Genomic DNA, 24,741 nt, shown 5'->3' on the forward strand with positions numbered 1-24,741 from the left:
GTTACTGTAGTTAGAGTGAAATAAAAATGAGAAAATAATCTACAGTAATGTTATTTTTTTTTTTTTTACTTTGTTTTTATATGTAAAGAATACATATAAATACATATAAATATAAAAGTTCAAAAGAAGAGCATTTATTCAAAACAGAACAAAATACACATAAATATATTACTCACTTTTGAAGAATTTACTGGATCCCTCCTTAATAAAATTATGAACTTCTTTAAAAAATATATAAATATTCTCAATGCAAAAATGCACAGAAGCTGAAAGCTCATATGCAGTCCAAAAAGGAACAGTGCATGTCCTTAACTTATATTTGGTAATCCAGTGCTACACAACATTAACTACACAAATTAATTAATTAAACATTGATGTTTATATAAATATGCTTTTTTTTTTTTTTTTTTTTTTTTTTGCAAAAATTCTGTGCATGGAGATGCACTGTTTTAAAGTTGCTGACTAAAGTTTAGAAATGTAACTATAAAATCGGATGGATGGATGGATGGATGGATGGATGGATGGATGGATAGATAGATAGATAGATAGATAGATAGATAGATAGATAGATAGATAGATAGATAGATAGATAGATAGATAGATAGATAGATAGATATGGCCCTACCAATGAATTACAATATTTACATCTTAAATATGTAATATATTTTTAAGAATTTAGGATAAAGTGCCTTTTCTTTTTCTATGTGAAAAGAGATTCTCCCGAAAGTTTGTGTAAAACGTGAATCAGACAGAAAACAGATGCGCTCAGGCCATATGCTGAACACAGATGGGTCCAATGAATAATAGCTGAACTTTATCAGATTGTCGAACAGTTGCCAGATCAAGGTCAACAACAGCTTCCTTTCAGGTTGGAGACGCAGTCAAATCAGAAAGAAGAACGCTGTATACCAGACTCCCACTACGCTAAAACTTTCCAAGGTAGATCTGGATTTGGCATCTGAACAATATTATCTGTGCCAAATCAGGGGGGCTGTAATTCAAGTCACCTCAGGAAATTAAGCACAACCATGTTTAATAATTACATTATTTTAAGAATGTGCATTCTGCACTGGTTCTGAATTACAGAGCGGGTCCAGAACAGGGTAATCATAGTATAATTTAGTTAATGGAACTTGAATGGACTTATCCTCTGATATTAATAGCAGCCGCATTAAACGCTGCCCGTCTTCTTTCTATGCTACATCGATGATAGATTGTATGTAGTTTTTCATCAAACCGAATCAGTGTGGTCTGGACTTGATATCTAGCTTGAAACACAATTGAGGCCAAGGCTAACCACACTATAGCCAACAAATATACATTCTGCCAAGAAAAATAATAATGCAACAATGTTATTGAAATCTTGTCTATTTATTTTTTTTTTTTGGTTGGTTTCACTGAATAATTTAATGTAAGCTAGTTTCAACAGAGTTCGAACCTTAATAGCAATACAGAGACAAGCAGATGCATCATTTTTGTGATATGAAAGTTCAATTCAAAAAGCAAGACTGTAGAATGCAATGTGATATTGCAAAATTCTTTCGCTTGGAATGATCATTTCAAGCCCTTAATACATGCATTTTCTATTCAGACATTGTCTTTTCTAAAGTGGCTTTAACAGACTGCATTCTTCTGCCAAATTGTTTCAGTAGAGGATTCTCAAGTGACCATAAGTAATGTAATAGGAAAGAAGAACAGCTATTTTATTTAACTTAAGAGTTCTTAGGGCTGTATTTGCCAAGAGTCTAATCAAAGAGAAGTTATACTTGTGCCAAAATGCTCAAAATTCAGTTTGGGAGGTCGTTTTATAACCGGAGGTAAAGAACAAATTGTTGGATAGGTTAAGCACATTTTAAGTGGGAGAATTAGAAGACTGGACACAAACTGATTGCAGCGGTCAGGCTGAGGTGAACAGAGCTTTATAAAAGACCAACTCCTCTAATGAGGACAAGTGGAAGAAGAAACTTGATCAAATAAAAACATCTCCAGTTTCCACAGATCATATAAAGATCCAGTTAAGATTGTGCAAACTTTCAGTAAATTTATGACTAGTTTTACTTGAACATACACAGATGGGGCTTGCTGTAAATCTTAGATTCTCTGTAACTGCATCTGTTTAGGCCATTGAGTGTTACCGAATTGTCACAAACATGTTATTGTTTAATATCACTTAATGTGTTTGGAATCTAAAATGCTATTACGCAACAAGTTGTTTCAAAATTTCACAGATGGTAACCCTGCTGAAAAAAACAAAACAAAAAAAGCAATAGAAACCATCACAGAAATTCTACAATAACCTACCGTTATAAACATTACAAACCGTCAACTTTTAACATTTAAACCCATAAATAAATGGTTTTCTGCAGTGTGTTTTGGGACTTAGTCCATTAGGATTTACATGTAGTAAGCCACCAATAGAAGGTAAGCATTACCAGTAGAAACCCACAGGGTCCATTAAAATTTCCATTCAAATCAATACAGGTCCAAGATAACCATTATGTACTGGTGCCTTTTATTACTTTTCTTTTTTTTTTTTCAGCAGAGAAAACTGAACTGGATAATGACATCACTAAATCGATGAACTGCCTTCTGTTGGAAAATAAATACTTTTTTTGTCCTCTTGCATTGACAAATTATTTTCCTGTTTGACTCTCTAAAGGTGCTTTGACACAGTTTTGTATAAAGCGCTATATAAAGGTGACGCTACAGATATATATATATATTTTTCTGACTTCTGCCTCATTTTAAAAACGTAGTTGTGAAAAGTTGAAATATTTGTAAATGTTGGTTTTCTAACATTTTGTTTAGCTCGTTTAATCTTTATTATTGTTAGTTCATTAAACAAAGCTTAAACTGGTTTGTGCAGTTGTATTACTGTCAGGATATCCAAAAGAGGCAGAGGTAAGTGAATTCAAAGCACAGTTTTTATTTACAAATTGAGTGCACGGTGAATAGTTGGGGTTTCAGGTGCGGGCTAGGTGCAGATCACAGGGTGCAGGGCTGAAGACAGGGGAGTACTTCCGTTGCAGGAATGTCAATGCCACACAGTCACAGAATGTTACTCTTCTCCTTCCCTTTCAGACGCAGAAGCTATCGAGCCGACTTGGTGAAAACACAGAAGACTAGAGCAATCGTTGGATCTCAAGTATGGAGAATGCTCAGGAGTTCTGGGGGATAGTAGAACAATGACACAGGTTAGCGTTTCAAAGATGAGTATGCTTTACTTCTTGCTGTTGACAGTGCATCTGAGGATCGGGAAACAACAGCGTATGATCGGTTCCTGTTGGAGGTTTGACCCAGATCTGGGGCTGAGGTGACTGATTTTATGGTGCCGTGTTGATGAGGTTGATTACAGATGTAATGTTCGTTATCCAGAGCTTTAAGGGTATAGTATACTCAAAAAAGAATAAAAAAAAAATTGCTGTTAATTTACTGACCCTTAGGCCATCCAAGATGTAGGTGACTTTTTCTCTCAAATCCTTTATGATTAGTCCATATGAAAAATGTAATAAATGCAGATTGTTATTAAAGGGGGGGGGGGGGGGGGGATGGTGAAATTCTATTTCATGCATACTGAGTTTTTTACACTGTTAAAGAGTTGGATTCCCATGCTAAACATGGACAAAGTTTCAAAAATTAAGTTGTACGTTTGAAGGAGTATTTTTGTTCCCAAAATACTCCTTCCGGTTTGTCACAAGTTTCGGAAAGTTTTTTTTTCGAGTATGGCTCTGTGTGACGTTAGATGGAGCGGAATTTCCTTATATGGGTCCTGAGGCACTTCTGCCGGAAGAGCGCGCGCTCCCGTATAGCGAGGCTGAGCACAGACATTTCACTGATCAGGGCTGCGTTTCCCAAAAGCATCGTAAGCCTAAGTTGATCGTAAAAACGATCGTACGATTGATCTTAATATTACGGTCTGTTTCACAAAAGCATCATAGCTTAAGTAGCACTTGAAAATCTTCGTAGATCTACGAGTGCTCTGGAGTAATCGTACATCCCCAAGTGCATCGTAAGAAGACAGATTTATGAGGACACCTGCAGGACAACCGGCAGATTACACTTTTATCAAGATTTAACACACTGCAACGCGAGTAATATAATAATATTTTGATTGTACTTTATTGTACACTTTATTGTACTCGTTTTTGTGTTTACATGAATTTATAAATGAAATAAAAAAAGGGGAAAACAAGATAAAAAACACATCTAAATTAAACGAATGAACAAAAAAAATCATAAAAGAAGTAATGTGGGAAATTTGCTTCAAAGACTGGGCAAAATAGGAATGAATTCAAAAAAATCTGTCAATGACTTGCTGACGTGCACGAAAACCAGCCATGTATTGGGCATTTCTTGGTTGGCCATGTGGTCCCATGCCATCTTCGTCCTCCACATCCTCCTCCTCCTCCTCCACCTCTTCATCTTCCTCCCTGTTAAGTAAGGGCACTCTCATCTGCACTGCAATGTTGTGCAGCATAGCTGTTACTATTATTACTGCACAGCACTTTTGTGGAGCAAACAAAAGACCACCACTGGACTGGTGAATTGCCTGAAAGCGCATCTTCCACCTCCCTATTGTGCGTTCAACAATACTACGTGCAACACAGTGTACCTCGTTGAAATTTGTCTCCCTGTTATTCATAGGATTAGCCACAGGCGTGAAGAGATATGGCCTCAGTGGGTAACCACTGTCCCCAAGCAGCCTCCACTGTCCCTGTAAGTTTTGTGCCTCCTGACCAACAGATGAATTGGTGAAAATGAAGGAGTTGTGTGTGCTTCCGGGCCACCTTGCCACAATGTCTGTAATCAAACCCTTATGGTCACAGATCACCTGGCAGTTGATAGCTGCATAGCCTTTGCGGCATATATATACATGGCCATCCACAGATGGTGTAAGGATAGGGATCAAGGTACCATCGATCACTCCAATGACCTGTGGGATGTGATGATGTGTTAAAAAATACTGTTGTATTTCTGTGATGTCCTGTCTTGATGCTGGAAATTGAATGTGTTCCACAGCAAGTGGAAGTAATGCATTGGTGACCGCTTGAACAGCTCTTGAAACTGATGCCTTACTTAGTCCAAGCCCATAACCAAGTACCTGGAGAAAACTCCCTGTTGCATAAAATCTCAAGGCTGATAGGAGTTGGATTTCAGGGGACAAGGCAAAATTTTTCCTGGTGGCACGCATCAGCTGAGGTCCAATGCTATTTAGCAATTGGGATATTTGTCCTCTTGGCAGACGGTATCGCCTTATTATAGCCATGTCATCAAGGATATCCAAGGGGGTTTGATGCTGTCTGATGAAGGCATTTAAAGTCACCAGTCTACTTCGTGGTCGTCTCTGTCTTTGTCTTTCTCTGACCCTCAATTGAATAACATGCTGTAGTGCAGCCATGATTTCCTCTGCAAGTCTAGTGAGGTGTAAACTCTATACTAATCCTAGCTTAATTGAAGAAACCATGTGAAGGTCATCAGGCTGTGATAATGTTCACATATCCCACTGCCTATCATCAATTTCAGTAATGACATTAGGCCCTACCTTGAAGAAAGTGAAGGTGTGGCATGCTTAGAAACTGTATAGATTACATATCATATTCCTTTAATCTATCCTCTGTTCATAATGATGAAAAGTTGTGCTTATTATAAAAATGTATACATAGAACAGTACTGGTAAAAAATGTTGTTGATTTTTTTTTGTCTATACCTGTAGAAATGTATTGGCTAGATGAAGTACTGTATATATATTTGTGTTATCTGTCACGCCAAATATATAGACTTTATATTAATAATATTGAAACTTAAATGCTTATGTCTGAAAATAATCATCAACCATTAGCCATTTACTTCAGAAACATTTGGAAGAACTCATAACAATTATTATATTATTTCATATGGTCTTAGGCCTCGTGTGGATGGCTCAACAAACACATGGACATCAAAAACACTGCATATAGCTTTATTAATAAAAAACATTGCATAGTTTTATTAATTTGGGTTATTCAGGTCCCCACAACCTGCAAAATACATTGTACAGTGAGATGAGTCATAACTACATATATAAAACATTTCACATTGCACAAATTACTGAAACAATAAATCACATTACCGGTGTCTTCTGGCAAGATAATTGGCACAGAAATTGAGGGCCTTGCAAAACTCATCTCCTCTAGTGCAAGCCTCCTCTCTTCTAAGGCCAGTTGGGCCTTCTTGAGCTCAATGAGCTGCTGTTGGAAGTTGTTGTCTCTCTCATTGGCTTCTTGAAGGCATTGCCTAATGTCTTTCAAGACATCTAGTTTCTCTCTCTCCAGCTGCTCTAGGTCCTGACTACAGCTACAGACATTCTCAAACTGCTGAGTTGTTGTGGCTACAGTCTGGACCACTGAAGAAGAAGGGTGTGGCCTGGGAGGGTTTTTTGGAGGACTAGGAGATGGTAGGTGCTCGGAGATGGCAGATGAAACTGATGGTTCCTCTGAGCATGAAGGACCTGACTCAGGTTCAGGCTCAGGCTCAGGTTGAGTTATCCCTACTCCTCCATGGATGTCAATACCACCACTAATTCCATCTGAAGCACTTGTGCCAAGTATTGACAATGCCTTTTCTTCTTCCTCGGCTGTAAGAAGGGGGGACTCATTGGTCCCACCACCTGTTTTTTTAATTGCAGTCCTCTGCAGTGACCTCTTCCTTGTTGCCAGGCTTGCAAAATCCTGCCACTTCTTGCGGACCTCCTTCCCTGACCTTTGAACACCCCTGGTTGCAGTTAGTTCGGTAGCAATGTCCTCCCAGATGTTTTGTTTTTCTTTATTAGTATGGTGTCCTTTAAATCTGGTTAAAATCACATCTTTGTTTTTCTCTATCTACTCTAAGAGGACATTAATTTCATCCTTTTGAAAGGTATCTTTTCTTGTTTGTTTTTTGTTCAGCCATTTTGTCAGTGTCTCCGCCTGTATGTAGGTGCTTTATATAGACTTGATTGTCTTGAATGGTAATCCAAAACAGATGACAATTATTAGGTTAAACGTTCAGAATACGATTCCATATAAGGTTAAATTTCAGCACTTTCGCGAATGGACAGCGACTTGGAAGTAGCACGTAGAGCGCGTTCTCGCGCGTTCATGTTAAGTGCATTTTTGGGAAACGCTCGTGGAATTGCTGCGAGCGTTCGTAAGTTTGCACGTAGAAAACTTTTTGGTTGCCAGGGCAGGACAACCCTGCACAGATTACCAAAAAAAAAAAACAGCATTAAGGGACTAGTGGATGGAGTTTATTTTTACACAGCATCAACGGAGTTGTGCAAGTGTTTTTGTTTGTTCCCTGCATTTCGAAGATGCTTGTTTTACAAACAAGGCCCAGTTTGACGACGGATTTGCGTATCGTTTATTTCTTAAGGATAATGCAATCCCAACGAAAAAGGGTCACGATCGTGTGTTGGAACCGCAGGCGGTGAGTAAAATTGCTTAAAATATCTCTGCCTCCTTGTTAGTGCGTCCCCTCCAATGCCGGAGACCCGGGTTCGAGCCCCGCTCGGAGCGATTTGTTGCTGCTGCTGCGCTCGTTCAGTTTCAGCCTCTGGATCTGATTCTGGATCATAAATAAACGGCTGAATCTGACTGTAAGCCATGGTTTGTTCTGGATGATTGTTTTTCCCTCACGGTAATGTCACAGACGCTCTCAACGCAAAAGCCTACTGGCGCTCGTGATTCTTTAGCTCCGCCCACACGTCACGCCTCCAGCCAGTCGTGTTTTTCCAGGAAAAATCGGTACAGACTATCTTTCTCTTATGAATATAATAAAACTAAAGACTTTTTGGAGTTATGAAGGATGCAGTACTACTCTATAGGTACTCAAGATTAACAGGATATTGAGTGAAAACGAGCATCCCCCCCCCCCTTAAATAAAGGCTATAATGTGTTGTAATGCATGTTTTAACTGATTGAAAGACACCAGTTAATCATTATTAATAATTTTGTTAAACTATAAAAATATGTAATAATTAGTTCAACAGCATTTTTTTTTATGATGCCCCCCAAAAAATAAATCTTAGTTGAGGTAACAAATAAAACTCGCAGAATAAATGGTTACATTTTATTTTATATAATTTGCTGTAGTTTTCTAAAGGTTTGACCAAGTAGAAAAAAAAAAAAAATCAGTGAACTATACAACTAGTTTAGTAAGAGTTGAGCCAACTGAAAAATAATTCAGATAGCACTTTGAACAGAGAAACTGACTGAATGTAAAGTTTCTGTGGAACTAGTTATGAATTAATAATTAGTTGAAGCAGCTTGAAATTTTTGACAGTGCAGGAATGAGTCGTTCATTCACATCACTAATGCTATTCTCATTTAGAAAAGGTCAAGGAAAAACAGCATTACCCATCTTGACATGATCATTAACAGTACAGAAAAGGTCTTTATCCTTGGGTACTAACGTGACATCTTCGTCATATGGCTTCGGCAATTACAACTTGCCATCAAAATGAATCATAAATGTTTAATTATGACTTTGTTGCCTCAGTATTAAACAACAATACATTTTTTTCTTCTTCTTTTTCTTCTTTTTTCTTTACAATTAAATCTATAGTCTTGAACTAGGGTAAAAAGAAGAACAAAGATGGAATGTAGTTTGTCATCTCTGCAGTCTCTCTCTCTCTCTCTCTCTCTCTCTGGATGTGTCTGTCGAGTTATGAGGTGTCCCGTCCCGATGCTCAAGGCAACATGCTGTGCTGACTCTGCAGATTGAACATGCTCCTCAGCATGCAGAGACTGCTAAGTCATCTCTCAGACCATGGATATTATTCCCACAGACTTCCAAGTAGCCACAGAATGACAGGAGAATACACTCTTTAGTGAATATCTTATTTTTTTTGTTAGTATAGTTCACATAATATGAGGAGAGGGGGCCCAACACCCACAATTACCCAACGACCTCTCTCTGTCCACACACACGCACACACACCATCATATATTTAGTTGTTTGTCATTTTTATAGTATTATTCCTCTGTCTGTGAAAAAAAATAAATAAAAAAATAAATCCTCTTATCAGCATGAACAACAGCAAGAACAAAACCTTTTCATTTTTTCTTTGAGCAGCACAGATTCAGTTTTGGGGCTGCTGGTAATGCCAGTGCGTCTTTGGAAAAAGCTATTCCATCAGGGCTTGATTGAAAATCTTGAGTAGCTGAAGCCGGCATCTATTTCATGTGCCCATGTCCTTGGTTTTCATCTTCAGAACGTGTCTGGGGACCTGCAGATAGATATAGGAAATTTGAGCAAAAATGAAGCAAAAGAAATCAATTCAGGCACAGACTGCAGTGATCTCAGTATCAAGCTTGGTGAGGATTCTCATCACACACACCATAAGCAAGGGTCATTTCAAACACAGGGCCCTGTCATACACCTGACACAACGGGGCACAAGGTTTCAGCCTGATGCAATCCTAATTTCCCCGTCCTGCGCTGCGTTGTTTAAATAGCAAATGTATTTGCGTGCATAGTTGGCTCAAACCTGGTGTAACATTCTGGCAAAATATTTTTTCTTTGTCATTATTTAAAGAGCGCGTTAGTAATATTCGACAAATTACAGTTTTGTTTAATGTTAAAAAATTACATTCCACCGTAGCTAACCTGCCATGAGATGCACCCAAAAAAACACCCATTACTTATTAAGAGAATATCGACAACCTGGTCGGCACGCCGTGCACTTTAGACCATATGCTTAGATCATTAAAATAGGGCACATAGTCTCAAAAATGGGAAATACTGAAAATACTGTAGAAGAGCTAAAACATTTATTATTTGGCTTGACTATTTTGTCTTAAAGATTTGCTAGACTTCATTATAAGAGACTGGATTTTACTCTAAAAATTATTTTAAAGTGTAATCCGTTTTTCTATTTAAAGGATTGCTTTTTACATAAGGGTCAAATGTTAGTATCTGTGCGTTTTTCTTCATTTATTTATTTATATTTATATTTAAATTGATAAATTTACAACAAAGACATTAGTAATTTTATATAAAAAAAATATATATTTCAAACATGCTGTTCTTTTGAACTTTATATTTATCAATACATAAATAAATAAATAACGTGATAGGCAAAACCACATATTAAAATGATTTCTGCATGATCATGTGACACTGACGACTGGAATAATGCTGAAATAATTATGCTTAATAATAAGGCTGAACGTTCAGTTTTGCCATCACATGAAATAAAAGCTATTACAACAAAGTACAACTTTAAACATTAAAAACACAACACACACTGTACAAATAGTGAGGAAATATGGAAATATGCGGGCATTAATTATATTGTATTATTTCTATTACTATTTCTATCAATATAGTAACCTCGTAACAAGGAGCCTGCTTGCAATGTAGGCAATGCTGCATGGGCCCCAGTAGTTAGAGTGATTACACCACTGATCCTTGTCATATGCTCATGTAGCTTTATTCTTAGAAAAGAAAATACAGAAAATTCATGCCTGATAATTCAGTTAAATTTCTTTATAATAAGTTTTGAGGAGCAGAAGTATTGATTGAGGGGTGTGCAGATACACGCAAATTCTGAAAATCTGAAGCTATCATGATGAATAATTAATAAAGGCAGTCTCTTCATGATATAATCGATTTTTGCTCTAATTAGTATTTTATTCTGGAAATCAAACTGTAGGCATGCATTATTCAAGACTGATTTAAAATCCTGCTGTGACAGAATCACTTTACAGTTCTTTAGACTTTATAGAAGCTGTTTTTATTTTATTTATTTTTTTTATTTTTTACATATATAGTTTTTTGTGTTAAGGCAAAACATGCAAAAACAATTAGATGCCTTATGCATTACAAAGCTGAATGAGGATTTGCTGACTGTAAATCATAATCTTAAGCATATGAATGATTGAGTTAATGCCTTTGAGAGGAATCGCAGGATTATAAACTCAAGTCAAATCAAGTCTTTTATTTTTCTTGTTAATCAATGTGGCTTTTTAATCACCCGAACAGTTGGAAACGAGGTGTGTTTGTGCCTCAGAGAGTGTTTTGTAAGAGGTTATATGTCATCTGCTCTTTATTTACAAGCGAGCCTTAATAAACAGAACCACCGATCTGTATTACAATTTTGCATATAATTAATAAATAGCATGTGGTTTTGTGTACATGGACTATTTCAGTTGTGTACAGATAGAGTATGCTGTACAAACATGAGATTATGTTGTTTTGTAATTACCCAAACTCCAGGCACTGTCCTTACACAGTGAGTGCTCTGGAGTCATATTTGGAATGCAATTATGACAATGTTTACCAGGATAAACACATCACAACTCTCCCACTAGCTAAGGGTTAATTACAGCTTAATGACAAGCAGTAGTGAAGATTTACTCACACTCACTGGATGTTTGGATTCATATTTTGATTTCTTTCTTTCTTTCTTTCTTTCTTTCTTTTTTATTCATAAAAACGTGTTTTTAATTATCTTATTTTTACTCATAAAAAAAGATAAAAGAAAAATACCTAAATGAGTATAAATGAGTTTCTCACCAATGGGTCCTCTGCGGTGAATAGGTGCCATCAGAATGATAGTCCAAACAGCTGATACAAATGTCACAATAATCAACATGATTGCAGTTGAGCAATTAATCCATGAAGAGGAAAGCTACAGAAATAAATCCATCAAGGCATTTAACTTATATCCATCACTTCTGGTTTAAAATACCAGTCCATAATAACATAGCATAACACAAAAGTCCATCATCTGTTGTCATCACACATAAAACTATTTTATAATGTGTATTTTTTTGTAAAAAAAAAAAAAACTGTGCTTGTAAATTGTGCTTGATATTTCTTTCTTGATACAGACTACACAATTTTTTTTTTTCATTTGAGAAAAAAATAAATAAATATCCGTATTTTAGCCAGAGGCAATGGTCTGATGTTTAAAAACGTCTATAATTATAGATTTGTTTCTTGCAAACACACAGAGTTTCACTTCACAAGATGGTAACTGATGGTCTGGGGTAGTGTGCTGGGGTAGTCTTGCGTGCTAGCTGGGTCAACCTAAAATTCGCTTTAAGGCAATTTGAGCGTCATAGAAAACATTCATGTGACTGTTCACCTCAGATCATGTTGCTAATTTGAAATATATTAAATATGAGTGTGTCAAGTCTGCAAACATTATTACCGTGTGTGCACTTGCATTAACTCTGAGTCTGCACGCTCAGATTCTAACGGCAGAGAGAGAGAGAGAGAGAATTGATTTCTTTTTTTTTTGGCTCACACTTTTCTTTTCCTAATTTTACAAGTTATTTAAGTTATAAAAAACACAAGCAGTGTCTGATCACAGCCAGGTGTTCTCCGAGTCCGATGACTCCGATAGCACGGGCATTACCATGGACAGTAAAAGAAATGGACACAGCTATCCCATTGGATTCAACGGAGACAAGTAATGTCAATTAGAAGCACACACTTCCTGGGGGTCGAGCGCACTGCGCAGACCCAAACTGAACTTGATGACGTAGATGTCACGTGAGCAACCTGTAAGTCTTCTAATCGCTGTGCCAAGAGAAATCTGAATCACTGTCTCCTTAGAAATAATGAATGGACAAATGAAGTCTTTCAACGCCTCAGATGTAAAGTTATTCGCTGTCAAAGTGACGCCAAAATAAATGGGAGTCAATGGAATGTTAACAGCAGGTGGGGGTCCGCTAGCCAATGGCGGTGCCCAGGGGTGCTTCAAAAAAAAAAAAAAAATGAAACCCTACCCCCTGGGTATTACACACAATGTTGAACAGACCCGGGACCCGAAGTAAATAGATCTGGGTCGGGTCTCGGGTCGACGTTCTCGGGTGCACTGTGAAGACCTCAAGTGTGGATTACTTGGATTTTGTGGATTATGGTGATGTTTCTATCAGATGTGTTGACTTGAATTTAATTTGGACAGAATTTAATTATTTTGACTGTTCATTTTTTATTTTTATTTTTTTTATTCAAGCAGATGGCCTGTAGGTGATTAAACATTTTCAGTAAATTTACATTTTTGGGAGAACTTTTCCTTCAATGACAGATAATGTATCCATTTAAGAGTAAAGCCCTGATTAGGACTTAAGGCCCGTTCACACCAGGAATGATAACTATAAAGATAACGATAAAGATATAACTGTAAAAATCATTCTCAATATTAAAGAATAGCAGTCCACACCACAACTATAACGATAAAGGTACAGAGAAACGATATCGTTGGAATCAATTTCAGAACATTTTCTTTTCTCCAGCTGATGAACGATAAAAATATAGACAGCCAATTGTAATCAATCCTGCTGTCACATGCTCAAGAATTTAAAGAGGTAGATGAGCATGTGCCTGAAAATATCGACACAAAATTGTGGTTTCCTTCATTCTTCACAACCCAGGACTCATGTATAGCCTGCAAAAAGCAAAACTGCAAATTATGTGGGCACAACTGGGCAGTTATAAATCATATAGCAAATAATTTACTCAAATAACAAATACTACATACAAACAATGCTTACACAGCATGCAATTCATTCTTAGTGAATTAATATGATTTAATAAGATGAGCGATGCCTGATTTGCAATGATGTCCATATTTTTAGTAGCTATTGTTGATGTGATTAAACCAACGCTATCGCAAAACCAATTCGTATGTATTTTACGATGTGGCTTATTCGTACAAATTTGTATGACCTCACCCGTACGATTTTATACGATTTGTCTAAACCCCAGTGAAGGTTAGGTTTAGGGGCGGGGTTAGGTGAAGATCATTCATTCAAATTCATACGAATTCTGCAACCCGTAAAATACATGCGATTTGGCAAAAACGTATGAATTTGTATGAGTGTGGTCGTACGAATTCGTACAAATAATTGTAAAATATGTACGAATTGCTGTGAGATCGGGTTGGATTAAACTGTGCTGAACATCTTCCACAGTGCAACTTTCATCTTCTTCAAAACACATTTAAAGATTGATTCAGGTAAATGTTAGCATCATAAACTGTGCTGATCTGATGAACTGTATTATTTTTACAGTGTATTTCAGAAGCAGATATACATGACAACATTCCCCCATACAGACAAGCGATCATTAAAACAGGTCACATGCTATGTGAATGCTGCGCTTATCTAATCAATGTTATTATTAACCTTGGATTAAACAAGGCCCTGGATTAGCATTTTCTGGTTTAAATGCCCTTAAGCTTGTATGCATGCTGTTCATATAAATGTACATCATGTATACAGCTGCTTCATTAGCAAATTATCTCTACTTATCTGTGGGATTTGTAGCCAACCTTCTTGGCATAACTAAAGCAGTTTGAAACAGGTGCTGCTTGCCAATGAACCCTACATGCTGGGATATTAACTTTCACGTCAAACGAGACGATAAACAAGGTAGCAATGTTTTCTCTTCATGGAATAGTTTGATGTTAGCTTGTTGCTAAACCAGCATACTCTAAATACAAATGATGAGTAAAACTATGCACGTTTTATTTACTATTTCTGGTTTTGAATGAGGTAAAAAGTGTATTTTTAATATATTTGTTTAAGTTTAGAATTATATTTTAAAATAAGTGTATAATAGTAAGCGAACTTCATATTCTGTTTTAAGTGCATGCTTTTAAAAAACTCTGTTGATGTATAATTTTCTTTGTAATGGGTTTATAATGGTGAGCACCTGGATTCACCGGTTGTTGCCGTGCTTCAGTGCTGACAGAAAGCAGGTTTCTTTGTACAGCCCTCTGCTTTCAGCAACTATGCACAGCGTGCATAATCATGAACAATATGCAAAGTGTGATTACATCTCAGCATGCTAACAATGTCGACTCAACGGCACTTGCACAAATGAAAGACTGACAAAATGGGAATTCAGTGCCTCGTTGTTTTTTTTTTTTTTTTTTTGGCTCAGAGAAATGCATGTTCATAAATAAAAATGTGCTACATTTGTATGGTAAAATGTGAATTCTCAAGGTTCATTCATTAAAAAATAACAAGCTGCAGTTACATCTAAAACACTCGATTGTAATGTGCAACCAAGCTGTATACTGTATACTGAGTTTTAAGCTTTGCTAAAATATTTTCTAGTTCTGAAATCTTCTCTCAGATGCATTCCGTGTTATGAATAGACATTTATTTATTTATTATTATTTTTTTTTAAACAGATCAAATACTGTGGCCATAATAATTAAGTACACAATTAGTTTCCATCTAGAGTTTGTTCAGTGTGTGCAAACCCTACTACTGGTGCCTGGAAATAAACACAAATGAAACACCTCATGCATTTAAATCCTCAAATATTATTTGTTCAAAATGTTAAATAACCTCATCTGTGTGATTTCAGAAAACATCTTTTGAGACTTCTTAAAAATGTTATGAAAATCAGCCTATGGTTTACTAGCCATCAAAGCATCCCTAGGTGCAATGACTTTCTTCTTATATATAAAAGAAGAATTTAAAGAAAGTTACATAAAACGGTTCCTTGCTCTAGTGTTAGAATGGGACTAAGTAGGTGTTTTTGTTCAACAGTCCAAAAGAAGTAAAATAAAGCACATCCATCCATAATAAACTGTGCTTCATATGGCTCTGGTAGGTCAGTAAAGGCCACCTGTAGCGAATCGATGCATTTTTGTCAGAAATATATCCATATTTTAAAATGATATAATAAAAATAAAACCCGCTGTTGTAGGCTCATTCAATGCTTTGTGTATGGGTTTATGCCTTTGTGTGTGTGTGTGTGTGTGTGAGAGAGAGTGAGTATCTGCCACATTAAGAATGTTGTATAAAAATTCTCAACCCTTCATTTATGAGTATGTATGATCTGCATTGTGATGTATAGATTTTCATTGAATAATAATAAAGTAGCATTTAACACTGTTTTCAAGTTGTATTTACATTGTTTTATGGCTACTTTTGTTGTAAGGTTTATTGTAAAGCAACTTGATATTTCATGAGATCTGGAGTTTATTTTTTTTACTCAAAATGACGTTCATACTCAAACATGATCCACAGATTGTTACTATCATTGTGTTTTGTGTACCAAGTATTGATGTCTCTTTTCATTTGGCTAATAACCACATAGATAAGGCATGTTGTTTTAAAATATTTAATGTTTGTAAAGTAACCACATGCTTTCATGGAATTTATTTATTTATTTATTTATTTATTTATTTATTTATTTATTTATTTTTTTTTTATTTTTTTTGTCAGTTTTTGAGTAAAACCATGACTGAGTGAAATGTCCTTAATAATTAAATAAAAACTGCTCATCATACTATAATTGGCCCCATTAAACACTTATTTCCTTTGCTAATTTTACTTAACTTATTTAATAAGAAAATAAAGTAAATTTTACTTATTGTAAGAGATAAGACAAACTCCTTCTCATGTACCCATTCACACAAAAACATATGGAAGTGAATGAAGCATCAAACTCTACTCCGACCTCACCTTTACTCTGTAATTCATCACATGGTTTTACTTTAAATCAGACAGATTTTTGTTGTCAGGAAGAAGAATTGCTCCTCAAGGCTGACTGGGTATTCCTGTCACCTCTGTTGGAGCTCGTCCACCTGATTGACACATCACCAGCTACAGTTCTACAACCTGCATTTGGAGCCATAATGCTGCTGTTGACCGCCATCTAAGTGCAGAATCTCTAGACTCGTGGGAGATTTTATTGAACCCATGGAAAGGCAAGGACTGGCAGCATTATGAGGCAGCTGGGGAATTGTGTGCCAGTGTCACTCACGATGAATGACAGCGCCGCTATTGTTGAGAAGTGGACAGATACATCTTGACGTTCCAGCCTTCATTCGAAATTCTCAGACGCCCCCTTCAATCTGCCCTTCCCCACAAATGAGATTGTAAGCACAGCGCTTTTCTGAGAGAATCGTGACCATTTTAAATGTAGCTGACAGCTGATGAGGAACATTACGACTGCATGTTAGTCATCGCGAGGGGAAGATGGATTTTATCAGGCAGCTCTGGATAACAAGCAGCAGAAGACGCTTCAATCTAAAGTTTGTAAAGACACTAAAATAAGTCAAACTTAAAAAAAAAAAAAAAAAAAAGAAAAAAACCTTGGGTCTATAACTATTGGGAAATAATGAAAAATACAGCAATCCAAAACTCTACGACCTTAAACATTACTAAAAAATAACTGTTATGGCAATTATGATGACAATGGCACATTTTTTGAGGATTATCAAAAATCTTGAGAATTCAATTTGATAGAAAACACAATAAAAATGCATTGATTGTGTGTATTATTTTGAGTTCTAAAGCAGTTTTGCAGTCATCATAAGATTTTGTTGTAAAAATATATTATAATGCAATTATTAGGTTAGTAAACTATTATAATTATAATTATAAGTTTATTTGTATAGCGCTTTTTACAATACAATCATTACAAAGCAACTTTAAAGAAAATTAAGTTTCTACAATATTTAGTAGTAGCTTATAAGTGATGACTGTCAATTTGTGCACATATGACAGGATTTTTCAGAAAAAAATAATACAAGACGTAGTCAACCAGACGATGAACATTATTAACAGCAATTATTATACGAATTAGTATATGATTATTGTGAAATGTTATATCTATTAAGAGTGTACCTAAATATTTACTCCTACTTAATATTAAATAATAATAATAATAATAATAATAATAATAATAACGTTTATTATTATTATTATTATTATTATTATTATTATTATTATTATTATTATCATTATTATTATTATCATTGTTATTATTATTATTATCATTTATTGTTTTATACAAATTACATGGTTGCACTTTATTTTACAGTACGTGTAATAACATGTACTTATAGTGTACTTACAGTGTATTTATCAAAGAAAGTTCTGGTAGCACCAGGTAACTACATAGGGTAGGGTTAGGTTTAGGGGTAGGTTCAGGGTTATTACCTAGTTATTACATAGTTATTGTAATTACTATAATAAGTACATAGTATGTACATGAGGAACCGGACTGTAAAATAAAGTGCTACCAATTACATTTACAAACTAACATAATCAGCACATCATAAAATACTTATGTCTGCTCATACGATCATGTTGGATTGGCCCCATATGCTTCCTTAGTAAGAGTTTCAAATACAATGCTTCACTACATGCAATGAACATTACTTATTGGTTTAAATCATAAACTCAGTGTAATGGGGAAAAGAATGTCATGACATGCAGAAGAAAAAAGAAAAGCTGGAAACAGCATTTGTAAAAGAAATTAGGAAAGAACATTTGTGTCGGACGGTTTGCAACGGACAACAGGGGCAACTGAGGAATGAGAGAATCCATATGAAGAGGAAAAGAAATAGCTTCTGCAATGTACTGAACGAGCTGAAAGATCCCGATGACACCACTCAGTCATATACTTTCTCGAAAAGGGGAAATAATCTCTGAAAGATTGCTGGGTTTAAAAAAAAAAAAAAAAAAAAAGCAATTTACAGAAAAGAGAAGAGAGAACACAAACATAAATCTATGCTATTACTTTTTACCAGTGCTATATTCCCCTTTCTTACTCTTTGTCCTCTCAATACACAAACAAAGGCTATTTCGACTAAAGATGCCTGGAGAAGAGCAAGAGTTCATTACATCGATTAATGTGGGATCTAAACTTAGTTTGTTCCTTGAAAATTAACAAAGGCCAAAGCAACTGCAAAAGCATTACACAGATAACATTGCAAACTTTACGTTTAAGGTCATTTGATAAAATTATGTTGTATTGTTTCCAAAACCAGCATGTGCTACAAAGCATTAGTTAATCTTAAGTACCAAGATATAGGTGTTTTCAAGTCCAAATATGCTGAACTAAGGTCAATATTTCTTACGGTTTTTCTCTACAAAGTGAAGATATCAAGAAAGTGCTGCAAAAGTTAGATATGGATATTGAACATTACTGAAAAAAAAAAAATAAATACAAGTGTTTCATAAGACCCATAAGGGTTTGAGAAATGTTAGTGCTATGTACCTACAGTGTAGTACTACAGATTTACCAGCCACAATCTGAATCTGAAAAAAAATAAAATACAAAAATACAAAAAAATTCCTAATAAATTAAAACTGACAGTTTTTATGGGCATGCCATTAAATTTAGCTAAGGCTCAGGGTGACATCCCTTGACCTCCGGCGGAGCTGATTAAGTGGTTCAGCAGCAGGTCTTTACAGCTAGATCGGTGCTTCTGAAACAGCTTCATCAAACTAAGACTGTGTCTTAGTTAACAAAAAAAAAAAAAAAGTTACATGGTTATGAATTGCAGTGGGAGTTTGTTTGCGGTCTAAACAGGATTGTGCTTTTCAGAAGGGTCATCGATAATTTCTAGAAAGAGATCTTTGGATGTACTCGATTAACTTGATTGACTTGATTCCACGAGCTGAATCCAACAAAGACACACTGACATCCAACATAAAGGAGTATTAAAAGAACTATCCAGGTTCAATATAAAGTAAAGTAAAGTAAAGTAAGTGAATGAATTAATGAATGAATGAATGAATGAATGAAAGAATGAATTAACCTCTTTAATGGTTGCCATTTAAATATCTATTTTTTGATTGCAATAGATGTAAATGCACCTTTTAGAAGATTTCACAGAAAATGTGTTATATTTTAATTTTCTAAAAGAGCACTAATCATTGCTTAATTTGTTCACATGTGCATATTATTTGAGCTATAAGGTTGTTTTTCAATTGGGTTTACAGAGATGTGCTACCTTTGCAATAAAGTTATAGTATTACTTATATAGCATATATATATATATATATATATATATATATATATATATATATATATATATATATATATATATATATATAAAGTATATGGATTCACACACACACACACACACACACACACAGGTTAGAAAGCAATTTTCCTCTTAAAACCATGCTAACAGACATATCACTCACATACTGCAGCTGTACAACTGAAACAGTAAATAGTTTATAGAGACTGCAACTCTGATATGTGCTTGTTTTAAGGAATATGAGGGACAAGTGGAAATGCACCATTAAGCCACAAATGCTGTCGGCTGAGCTTAATTTGTACTGAACTGAATAGTACTTTAATGGTTGGGGGTGATGTTGAAGAAGTGGAAGAGAAGGAACAGACTAACATGCCCTATGGCAAAGCATTTTCAGACCACAGAACTACTGCTGAGGCCTGTGGTGTTTACAAGCGTGGCAAACTAGGGAGGAAAAACAAGACAAAAAGCTTTGCTGCTTGTCTGGTTAAACCACATCTCTCTTTATTCTTGTACTCTCATTCTCTTTCTCCAAAAGTCCCTATTACTTAGAAAATTATCTCAGCATTTAGGCTGAAATTGCCTCTTGTCCTTGTGTGGTATAATAGGAGTGAAATTAATATTTGTACTAACCAGCAAAGTCCTGAACAGCATCACAGGTGCTTAGTGGGTGGATGGGTGTCCCCGGCTTATCATCTATCCAAAGACAATAATTACATTGTGATAAAGTTAGAAATGATCAGAGACAAAACCTCTGCACATCTGGTTGCTACATTACTGACATTGTCATTCCTTAAGAAACCTTTTGGAGCTTCTTTATTTGAATCTAAGGTAAAACCTGTCTGGCGCTGCTGAATTTAATGTTGTTGTTTCAGATGAAGATACCCATGTTGAATCAGCAGTCAGACTAACAGATAGAATTTACCTGAGAAGTAATGTTGCATAATATTTAACGACTTATCTAGAACTTAGCATGAGTCAAAAAGCAGGTTTGTGAAAAAAAAAAAAAACACCAACAACCACAACAACAATTTTATTCTCTTCAACATTTTTAAATGAACAAATTGGTCTTTTAGATCTTGTGTATTTTACATTAGGGTGTCACTGAAGTCTTAAAAATAGGATTCAAATTTGTGTACGATTGAGGGCATGTGCTTTCATTCTCAATTACTAATTTACAGTTTGGTAAATTTAGAAACTGCCTTAAATTTGCTAGCACACATAACAGCGGTCCACGAAGGATTGTGTGTTTAAGATGTACACAATGGCACAGCTTGCCAAATTTCGCTGAGGTTGAGATTTCTCAACCTCAAATTTGGAACACAACTTGTTTAGAAGTGTAACTTTTTGGATCACTTAAGTCTGTGATGCAAAAGTATTTAGAATTTACAACAGTTTAAATTGGAAATCAAATTTTCAGGTCTATGCTTAAAAATTGGCTAAATTGTGATAAGTGAATTATAACTACCAGATAAATATAATTAATAATACATAATTCTCAAAAAAAATAAAAGAAAATAAATAATACATAAAATAAACTTTTTCAGTCAAAATACAGAGCCGATTCCAAAAAAGTTGGGACACTGTAAAATTGTGAGTAAAAAAGGAATGGAATAATTTACAAATCTCATAAACTTGTATTTTATTCACAGTAGATTATAGATAACATATCAAATGTTGAAAGTGAGACATTTTGAAATGTCATGCAAAATATGGGCTCATTCTGGATTTCATGAGAGCTACACATTCCAAAAAAGTTGGGACAGGTAGCAATAAGAGGCCGGAAAAGTTAAATGTACATATAAGGAACAGCTGGAGGACCAATTTGCAACTTAATAGGTAAATTGGCAACATGATTGAGTATAAAAGAGTCTCTCAGAGTGGCAGTGTCTCTCAAAGGTCAAGATGGGCAGAGGATCACCAATTCCCCCAATACTGTGGTGAAAAATAGTGGAGCAATATCAGAAAGGAGTTTCTCAGAGAAAAATTGCAAAGAGTTTGAATATATCATCATCTACAGTGCATTATAGCATCCAAAGGTTCTGAGAATCTGGAACAATCTCTGTGTGTGTATGTAAGGGTCAAGGGCAGAAAACCATACTGGATGCCCGTGAAATTCAGGCCCTTAGACGGTGCTTCATCAAATACAGGAATGCTACTGTAATGGAAATCACAACATGGGTTCAGGAATACTTCCAGAAAACATTGTCGGTGAACACAAATCACCGTGCCATTCGCCCGTTGCTGGCTAAAACTCTATAGGTCAAAAAAGAAGACATATTTAAACATGATCTGGAAGCGTAGGTGTTATCTCTGGGCCCAGGCTCATTTCAAATGGACTGTGACAAAGTGGAAAACTGTTCTGTGGTCAGACAAATCAAAAATTGTAGTTATTTTTGGAAAACTGGGATGCCATGTGATCCGGACTAAAGAGGACAAGGACAACCCAAGTTGTTATCAGCGCTCCGTTTAGAAGTCTGCATCTCTGATGGTATGGGGTTGCATGAGTGCGTGTGGCATGGGCAGCTCACACATCTGGAAAGGCACCATCAATGCTGAAAGGTATATCCAAGTTCTAGAACAACATATACTCCCATCCAGACGTCATCTATTTCAGGGAAGACCTTGCATTTTCCAACATGACAATGCCAGACCACATACTGCATCAATTACAACATCATGGCTGCGTAGAAGAAGGATCTGGGTACTGAAATGGCCAGCCTGCAGTCCAGATCTTTCACCCATAGAAAACATTTGGTGCATCATACAGAGTAAGATGCGACAAAGACCTAAGACAGTTGAGCAACTAGAAGCCTGTATTAGACAACAATGGGACAACATTCCTATTCCTAAACTTCAGCAACTTGTCTCTTCACTCCCCAGATGTTTTCAGACTGTTATAAAAAGAAGAGGGGATGCCACACAGTGGTAAACATGGCCTTGTCCAAGTTTTTTTGAGATGTGTGGATGCCATGAAATTTAAAATCAACTTATTTTCCCCTTAAAATTATATGTTTTCTCAGTTTAAACATTTGATATGTCATCTATGTTGTATTCTGAATTAAATATTTAAATTCAACACTTCCACATCATTGCATTGTATTTCTATTCACAATTTGTACAGTGTCCCAACTTTTTTTTGGAATTGGTTTTGTACATACAGTATAATTTCGGTTATTTTTGACCAGCACATAGTGACTTAAATAACATACAGTGTGAGATACTACACTCCATCTGAAGCTATTTTTAAGCAGCATTTTGCTTTTAAATAACTGTCAAACATGCAGAAACTGGCATATTTAGGTTTTTAAGTTAGCTTGTAGTCAGTTCATTTTTATAGGAAAGGAATCATGGTCTCTAAAGTAAAACTATATCCAGGCTGCATATATTTGGAAATGTTTTATAGAGTGATCGGTAGAATGATCTATGATTTAGGATTTTAGGGGCGTGATGAAGTCCTTGACATTAATATCTCTTAGTCAATCCAACATCCACAGCACACATGAACGTTCAAACAGAGATTGGCTATAACCGCCCTCCAAATACACAGGCTGATATTTCCTTTAATAGAACAAATTCCACACACACACACACACACACACACACACACACAGAGAGAGAGAAAAGGAGCTATTCAAGAGTATCAAACATAATGCAAGCCTCAAAATATCTCACTTTGAGAGTCAAGTCCACATGACAAGTATCCCTTTTTTGTTGGTGCATACTGGTAATGTTGCCTTTTTTCAGCTGTGGTGACATTTCCTTGTGCTTTTACGACATGGTATGTTTTGCTCTTTCACCGCTCTTCATAGGCATGAGTAGAAGAGATGTTTGCTCTTCATAGGCATGAGTAGAAGAGATGTTAATTTTTCAGTGACACATGTTTAGACACTAGTTAAGCAGAGTTGATATTATGATTTGCGTTAGATTAATCTTTGTGTTAGATGTGTCACAATCTCTTGCTGAGGCTTGAAGCTCTAGAGTTTAATACAATGATGTGAAGCCCATTAGATATCTACAGTATCTTCATGGAAAATCTCCTAGCTGTAGTCTGTGGGCATGCACAAAAATATAAAAATAGGCATATATTTACCTCTCTACTAATTGAGCTAATGCTTAGTTAATTTAGATTGTTGAAAATTTAGTACTGAAAGTCCAACATTTACAGTCAAACATAATTCTGTGCCAAAATATAAACAAAGTAAATTTGGAAATTAAAATGTCCACAATACAGAAAAGAAACAGCACGCTTATTAGAAGGCATATTAAAGTCACTGTATTTTATTTATATATTAAATGAAATAAAAAAAATAAAATAAAAAAATCTATGCAAAATTCTAAAGCTATATTAGTGACCCTAAAAGTGCTTTCTTTTTTTCCCTCCCTAAAATCTATTTTTTTCTTCATAAGTTCATCAGCAAACAGAGATTTAGAACAGCAGCACAGACAGTTTAAAGTGTTTACTTTTGTACCTTACAGGCAAAATAACTTATATAACGAATAACTTATTTATTGATTAGTTTGGTGTGGAGTTGAGATCCTTTTTTTTGAGATAATCTTTTTGCAGATATACACCAAACAACGTGAATTTACTGATAAACAGGCTTCTGGATATCTGTATGCCATCCTGAGCTTTATTAGGCTCTCCTCTTCACTGCCTCAGGCTTTATTCACTCAATGTGCAGGTTTTGCTTTAGGGGCATACAAATCAATATACCATGCAAAGTCCCCAGATATTTTGTAGTACACAGTGCATAATGTGATAAATAATTTTGTATTATTCACCAGTATTTTTTTTTTATACCTACTTATTGATATTTGCTTTTCATTTCAGATTTAAGGGATAAACACTTTGTGGTTGAATATGGGGTTGGATTCAGGACTCATTTAAATGACAACAGGACATATATAACAAAAATGGGTTTTAGGATTACATGCATAGCATGTAAATAGCCAGAGGATAATGTTAGGCTA

This window comes from Carassius auratus, chromosome 20 (genome assembly GCF_003368295.1).
Source record: "Carassius auratus strain Wakin chromosome 20, ASM336829v1, whole genome shotgun sequence".
In the NCBI taxonomy this organism is placed as follows: Eukaryota; Metazoa; Chordata; class Actinopteri; order Cypriniformes; family Cyprinidae; genus Carassius; species Carassius auratus.